At 36.7% G+C, this 8,542-nt stretch overlaps 1 protein-coding gene across 1 annotated transcript in view; it reads right to left on the bottom strand.

Annotated features, from left to right (window-relative positions):
* Window positions 1–1,232: 1,232 nt before the first annotated feature.
* LOC136864144 (serine/threonine-protein phosphatase 4 regulatory subunit 1) overlaps window positions 1,233–8,542 on the bottom strand; it is a 1,196,145-nt gene continuing 1,188,835 nt past the window's right edge. Inside the window, exon 15 of the mRNA XM_068226181.1 lies at window positions 1,233–3,370. The gene's annotated coding sequence lies outside the window, so the exon portion shown is untranslated. The remainder of the gene's footprint in view (window positions 3,371–8,542) is intronic.

Below are 8,542 nucleotides of genomic sequence, written 5' to 3'. Positions count from 1 at the left end.
AAACATTCCTCTCTTCTCTTGGACTGGAAGTATTTTCGAAATTAGTTCTTTAGCTATTGCATCCTCAGCAGGGATGTTAGGGAAGACAAACACTTTTCTGCTCTTTTTATATGGGCGCAAGGTTTGACATCCACATCCCTTGAACGAATATTTCAGGCCAGGCCAAAATACTGCCTGTATGTTCTTTGTTCCTCAACCTATATTTATAATCTGCAACAAGGAAAGCCTCTTCTTGCACCACCAGAACGTCATTACATTCATTGTGTGCTTCATCGCATTCATTTTCACTTCTGCTGCCAGCGCCATCAATTGTTTCTGCACTGCTTTCATCTCGACGGAAGTCACGGCCAAAAATCGGCTTCCCAGGTAGAACATTTCATTTGCGGCGGCGGCGAGAAGTAGCAGGTTGTGTTGGGTATTTGGTTGGAGCATGGCCGGAGGGTGACGAGCTTCCATGAGCATTTCCTTCCTCATTTAGCATAGGTTGTCGTCCCATTTTTAGGATGTACATTCCATACTTTATTTTGTAGGGTGGACCAAGGCATAGGCCTACCATAGAAATCAATAATGCTTTCCTATAAGACAACTTGCCACGTTTAATATCACGTACGGCTTTTTCTAATAATTTTGGTTCGTAATTACCCCTCAAAGCAGCTTCTTTCTGCCTCTGATAATTTCTAGGCATTGTCCGAAATCACCCAGACTGCTTTCAATTTTCAATCAAATGTGCGTAAAACACTATTTTTCACTAAATTACACCAAAATTCCACAGCAATCGTTTATAAACACTTCAGTCAGTTGAACTCACTAAAAACCATAGTTATAATGCATTCCTTCCGACCGCAACAATTGAAAGTATTCATTTAATGATAATGCATGAACTTTCAACATTGCCAGTACACACGGGAAATTTTCCAAAGTATGATGTCGATTCGTAATAAAAAGCATAGCACGCGGAGAACATAACCTCAAGATTAAACTAAAACGTGCACGGAAGTGCAACGCACCGGCTGCTCATTGCTATGCGAAAAAATACGGCAAATCTACCATACTGTCCGAAACCACCTCTGTGTCCGAAATCGCCCCATTTGACGGTACTGCTTGAAACATTGGGAAATATAAAACAATTAGACTACTGCCAAAAAGCTTGTAAAATTTCATCTACTACCATTCTTTACTTTCTTAAGAACACTACATACTTTCCATGAATATACAATCCAATACTATGTGCAAAAGTTTAAAAATGAAGCTTTTATTAAGATTTTCATTTTACATTTTTACAGTTCTTCTTAATATTCAATTTATCACTAATGGTAAATTAAAACACATACAGTCATCCAAATACAAGAATATATAACTCAAAAGAGCTTCAACAATGTGGCTAGTTTGTGTACATAGCTCTAGAACCACAAATGAAAATATTTTATTCAGCATTATAAATTCTACAATAATTACATTAATTACAGAGCACAATAGAAAATAACAAATCAACAAGGCACGATAATTGTACAAATAAACACTAGGCTATCTTAGGCCTTAAACAGTACATACAAGGAACATATTTAACAATTTAAAAAAAATAAAAGCACTTTAAATAGAACTAATGATTCACTGATGAAAATAATGAAACTGGAGGGTAAACTCCGTATAAAGAAGCAGCTTGACAGTATTGAGCAGTGCTTTCCAAACAGCGTGTCACGGCACCCAAAATGGCATGTTCGAACCTCATTGTCAGCAGCCCTTAAGATGGTTTTCTGTGCTCCTCCATTTTAATAGACGGCAAATGCTAGGGCTGTACCTTAATTAAGGCCAGATTGCTTCCTTCCTAACTTGAACCCTGTCCTGCCACATCGTCACCATAAGACCTGTCAAGTATGATGTGAATATAAATGTAATTTACAACTATCTGATATTAGCGAGAGATAAACTCAAAAGACACTTCCCAGACCTGATTGCAAGTGCTTATGTCTGGATAAGAAATCTATTCGTTTCATCAGAAGTTAGTGGACTTTCCTTGGTGGAAGATGAACTGGCACAGCTTAAAAATGATAGAAACTTGAAATTAAAAGACAGAGAAGATTTGGCCAAATTCTGGATTTAACTTTAAAAAGAATTTTCACATCTAGCTAAAAAGGACTCCTGTGGTTTTGTTGCAGTTTTTGACCGCATATTCTTCTGGAATGACCAGCATATAGAATGAAAAGTCACAGTTTAGAAATGCGAGTGAATTTATCCCATACTCATCCAAACATAAAATAAATTTGTAAGACCCACCAAACACATTTGAACCACTAAACAACTAAAACTAAGGGTGAAGATACGTGTGTTCATTTTCCTCCTTTTAGAATTGTACGTAAATAGTTTCTTTTAACCACATATAGAATGTAAATAATACTGGAAATAGGTGTGTTGAGTGAATTTATCTCATATTTGTCCAAACACAAAACAAATTTGTAAAGTCTCACCAAACACATTTGAACCACTAAACAACAAAAACTAAGGGTGAAGATATGTGTGTTCATTTTCCACCTCTTAGAATTGTATGTAAATACTGTATGTTTCTTTTACCTCATAGAGAATGTAAATAATACTGGAAATATATGTGTTTATTTTATTCATTTTATGATGGGTACTTAAGCAGGCTATTAATGTGTGTGTATCGACTGTGAGTGGGAGCAATATAAGACATTCACGGTATTCCCTGCCTGTCGTGAGAGGCAACTAATCACATAACACAACAGGTTATTAGTGGGTCCGCCCTGTCAATATTTATTGTTTTCACTAAAACATAGTTAATCTACATTATTCATATACGTTTCGAGAAATTTATACCATTCTCTTCATCAGTGATATGAAAGAAACCTGCAAAACATTCTTACTTTCTAGGACCAAAGACGAAAATTTATAATTAGTAAACATGTGTTGTTACGAATCTAAAACTTTGCACTAAACTACATTCTTCTCAATGACGATATTTTCAGGATATAATTCCTTAAATGCTGACACGTCCATTCTTAACATAAATATTAAAAAAAACATACTTAAAAGTTTGTGTAATTTAGCACCAATATGATGTGGTGGAAAATCAGAAGATAGTGCACATATTAAGATTCATAGTACTAAATGCTTAATGTCATCAGAAATCTTATAGACCAGCTATAATAAATTTAAAAAAAAACGTTTACATAAAAATTCAGTGCCCTGTATTAAGGCCATCAATGTATTATTTTAACAAGCTTAAAGATGCGTAATGGAACAACCTCATCTTGTGAAAATGTTGGCCAGAAATAAAAACAGTGTGGATCCAGAAGTCCTATTGCGACATTAGATTAGTGAGAGTCTGCCAGGTTGTGTGTCGTTCTTCTTATTTCTAAAACAAGAAGAGAATCAAAAAGTTAAAGAGTATCGAAAACTGAAAATTACTCTACAGAATGGTAGCATGATACTTGTAGCTCTGCAGCCAGACACACACTAAATGAAGGCGCTTACAAGCTTGAGCGTGCTGGGAGCAATTATTGGGGAAGGGAGGGGAAACTTGACTCGTGAGTGGAGTAAGAATTTGACAGCTCCTGGGGAAAGACCTGTGGCTCGGGTTCGATGTTATCTGGCTTTTCTTTCTCTTTACATACTGATCTGCTAATGTGAACAATGGATTTTCTCTTACAGAATTTTTATTTCAATTTTTGTCTAAGTTATGTTTATGTTCTTTACGTCTAAGTTATATTTCCATTTTCTCCAGGACATTCATATATTTGCCTTTACGTTCCGAATATAATAACTTCATGTACAAAAAAGCAAAATTTATACACAAATTTCTAAAAAATCATTTTATGTTCAACAGCGAGGCTAATTTACCTAATACCATTGAATTTTGTAACAGAACAAAGAAGATTAAATTAACTAAAATTAACACCATCCACAGCTTCAATATTTAAGATATGTACTCGAGCATACAAATTTTAGAAACAATCAACATTATAAGAAATAATTTATCCCAGCACAGTGGACTTATAAGGTTGAAATAGAAGAGTTCATCACAATTTTAACTTTCACATTAGAAAACAATTATTTTTCATTTAATAACAACATTTACAAGCAAGAGAAAGGAGTAGCAATGAGCTCGCCAACTTCTGGTATACTGGCGAGCATTTACCTGGATCATTTGGAATCTAGTAAAATTGTTGATAAAATATAAGGCTTGGACATGTGACCCAGGTATCAACCCAGGTCATCAACGAACAAATACTGAAACCTGTAGAATTGCTAGATTACTTATTTCTTTTGCTAGTTGCTTTACGTCGCACCGACACGGATAGGTCTTATGGTGACGATGGGACAGGAAAGGCCTAGGAATGGGAAGGAAGCAGCTGTGGCCTTAATTAAGGTACAGCCCCAGCATCTGCCTGGTGTGAAAATGGAAAACCATGGAAAACCATCTTCAGGGCTGCCGACAGAGAGGTTCGAACTCACTATCTCCTGGATGCGAGCTCCTAACCGTACGGCCAACTCGCCCGGTACTAGATTACTTAAACAACATGGATACTTAAACAACATGGATAAACACATCAAGTTCACTACTGAATCTGAATATAACAAAAGTTTAAATTACCTTGATATATCAATATCAAGAAACAATAATCATTCTTAATATCAGATACACAGAAAGTCATTTTTTACAGTTTAATTAATAGGGTGTTCAACACTCCATTAAGAAAAAGAGGTTTCAAAAAAGAAATGAAAACAATTCACAACATAGCTAGGAACAGTAGTTATTCAAGAATTGACAATAATCAAATAAGGAAAAAAATTATCAATAAAACAAAAACCCTCCTTGAGAACCATAAAGAAAAGAGAAAATACACAGTATTTAAGTACAGTAATAGGCATTCATACAATTTATTCAAAATTTTTACAAAATGCAACATTAAAATATCATATGGAATGAATAACAACAAAAACAATAATAACATACATACATCATCATTATAGACTGTTATGCCTTGCAGCGTTCAGTCTGCAAGCCTCTGTGAATTTACTAAACGTCACCACAGTCCTCTTTTTGCAACTAGTGCTGTGGCCTTATTTAGTTCTACCAAGTGCGAACACCTGTACATTAATAACCACATGTTTACAAACATTGAATAGGATATGAAGTTATTACATATGACACATAAAAGTAAATAATTATATGAATGTCCTGGATAAATTGGAAATTTAGTAATTTAAGAAACATAACATGGAGAACAATTTAAATGAAAATTCCGAAGAAGAAAATCCATAATTCACATTAGCAGATCAATATGTAAAGAAAGGAGAAAGAAAAGCCATATGACATCGAACTCAAGCCACAGGTCTCTCCCCAGGGACTGTCAAATTCTTACTCCACTCATGAGTCAAGTTCCCCTCCCTTCCCTACTAGTTGCTCCCAGCACGCTCAAGCTTGTAAGTGCCTTAATTTAGTGTGTGACAGGCCACAGAGCAACATCCATCATGCTGCTATGCTACAATGTATAGTAAGTCGTCTCTCATTACTTCAATATTATGCTGTACTTGGTTTTAATTTTCAGTTTTCGACACTAACTTTCATTCTCTTCTTATTTTAGAAATAAGAGGAACAACACACAACCTGGCAGACTCACACTAATCTAATGTCACAACAGGACTTCTGGATCTACACTCTTTTTATTTCTGGCCAACATTATCACAAGACGAGGTTGCTCCATTACGCATCTTTTAAGCTTGTTAAAAGGGGCAGCATTAAAAAGAACTGAATTTCAGAGTAGTACAAGACATCGATGGCCATAACACAGACACTGAATTTTTATGTAAAATGTTATTTCATTTATTATGGCTGGCCTATGATTTTTAACGACATGAAGCATTCACTATGTATATTAATACGTTCGCAATCTTCTGATTTCCCACCACATGATACTGGTGCTCCATTACACAAACTTGTGTGTTTTTTCAAACCCCCCCTTTTTTTACAAGTTGCTTTACGTCGCACCAACACAGGTAGGTCTTATGGCGATGATAGGACGGGAAAGGACTAGGAGTAAGAAGGAAGTAGCCAAGGCCTTAATTTTTTTTGCTAATGGTTTTACGTCGCACCGACACAGATAGGTCTTATGGCGACAATGGGATAGGAAAGGCCTAGGAGTTGGAAGGAAGCGGCCGTGGCCTTAATTAAGATGCAACTCCAGTATTTGCCTTGTGTGAAAATGGGGAAACCACGGAAAACCATTTTCAGGGGTGCTAACAGTGGGGGTTTGAATCCAGCATCTCCAGAATGCAAGCTCACATCTGTGCACCCCTAACCACACAGCTATCTCACTCAGTAACATTAATTTAAAGAATAGACGAATCAACATTTAAGGAATTACATCCTGAAAATATCATCATTGAGAAGAATGTATTTTAGTGCAAAATTTTTAGATCTGTAGCAACACATGTTCATTAATTATAAATTTTGGTCCTGGGGTCCTAGAAAGTAAGAATGTTTTGCAGGTTTTTTTGATATCGCTGATGAAGAGAATTTTATAAATTTCTTGCAATGTGTACGGATATTGGAGATTAACTATGTTTTAGTAAAAATATAAATACTGACTGGGCAGACCCACTAATAACCCGTTGTGTTATTTGATCGTCACAGTCAATACGGACCAACATAGAACAAAAGATGGTCGAATTAGTTAATGCAGAGGCAACTAATTATGGACCCTAGTGACTCCAAACTTGGGAGAGTGAGATGGCGACCATGGGGTCCTTAGCTGAATGTGGCATTGCTTCCACTTACTTGTGTTGGACACCTCACCTTCATGTTTCTTATCTGACCTCCCTCGGTCAAATCTTGTTCTCTTCCAATCCCAATGGTACTAGATTTGCAAGGCCTAGGGAATCTTTCATTTTCACGTCCTTCCCTTCTTTTGCTAATGCCTTCACTCTTCAATGCATCAGACCTCTTCCATATTTTTTTCCCCCTCTGATCAGTGTTAATTGTGTTGAACTTCATTTTAAAAATCTCCACCACCATCAATGCGTGTGAGGTAGGGTGTTGTACAAAACTTTAATTTTGTTAAAGTGTCCTCATGGAAAAGGTTTGGAAAGCATTGGTGTAGAGGCTTTACCATATCATCTCATTACGTTTATCAGCAAAGTAAGGAAACCAATTACAAGCTTAGTTCTTATCCACAGAGAAAGAAACTTATTTAAAAATTACAAAAAGAATAGTGACAAGAAGGTGGAACAAAAGTCCACCAGTTAAGAGTTGAAAGACTAGAGAATGTTATATTTTCAATACTGTAATACCTATTTAACTATGAGGGCAAGTCAATAAGTATCTGCAATTTTGCTCTAATTGTCTATAGGTTGGCCCTGTGGCGTTGTGTGCTCACCAGCTGCTAGATGGCACTATTGTCTACGTCTGTGGTAGGTTTCAGCGTTATCAGATCAGTACAACTTGCGTTGTTGCGACGTGAAGATGGCCATGCTACTCTCTGTTTGCACCAAGGAAGTAAAACGTTCCGAAATCCATTTTATGTGGTCTGAGGATGTACCAGGAGCGAAAATTCATAGAACAGTCATTCCTCTGTTATTCAGGATCATATCATGCACTTGTTCAATATTGGCATCAGTTATGGCTGCAGATGGACGCCCGGATCTTTCCTACTCCTTCACGCTCAAAAGACCCCTTCTGAACTGTTCAATCCACTGCTGTGGGAAAACATTGTCCCCATAGTGGGCTGAAAGTCTCCTATGAATTTCCCCTCCTGGTACACCCTCAGACCATAAAAACCAGATTGCGGAACGCTGTTCTTCCTTGCTGCTGGCGTGGTCGTCTTTATGTCGCAACAGCACAAGCTGTACTGATCTGATAACGCTGAAACCTACCAGACGCTATCTAGCGGCTGGTGAGCACACAACGCCAGAGAGCCAACCTACAGAAAATTAGAGCAAAATTGCAGATACTTATTGACCTGCCGACATACATCCCCCATTTAATTTTACCATCATACTGTCATAGATAGTGAGCCTCAAACAGAAAAGATGGCAGCTAATCAAGAAGATAAATCTGATTTGAACTGAAACCGGTAGGTAGGGTTGCCATACGTCCCGGAAAACTGGGATTGTTCCAGATTACAGTGGTGTAAATAATGTCCCGTCCGGCTGACTAAAAGTCCCGGATTTGTAAAAAGGAATCCCTTTACTCCTAAAAGATATATAATTTAAACACCTGCCCAATCTCTTAAAACTTCGAGTAAATTGAATGATCAAGACTCAAGAAATATCCATTAAATTTTACCTTATTGTTCTTATCCATGAAGTAGTCAAAGTAAACTATCGAATTATCGCTTCTTTCTATGTACTTCCGGTGTTACAGATTGTGTTCAATTAGAATAGTGGAAATAATCTTGTTCTATTCTATCTTCGAAGAAGAAGAAGAAGAAGAAGAATATGTAGGAATCAATTACATTCAGTGTGATATTTTGACTTGAGTGAATATTTAACATTTTTAAGCATGGCATCGAAACGGCAAACGAAA

The sequence above is a fragment of the Anabrus simplex genome, chromosome 2 (genome assembly GCF_040414725.1).
Source record: "Anabrus simplex isolate iqAnaSimp1 chromosome 2, ASM4041472v1, whole genome shotgun sequence".
NCBI lineage: Eukaryota > Metazoa > Arthropoda > Insecta > Orthoptera > Tettigoniidae > Anabrus > Anabrus simplex.
Note: the sequence above shows the minus strand (reverse complement) of the source record. Positions and strands in the feature narration are given on the sequence as shown.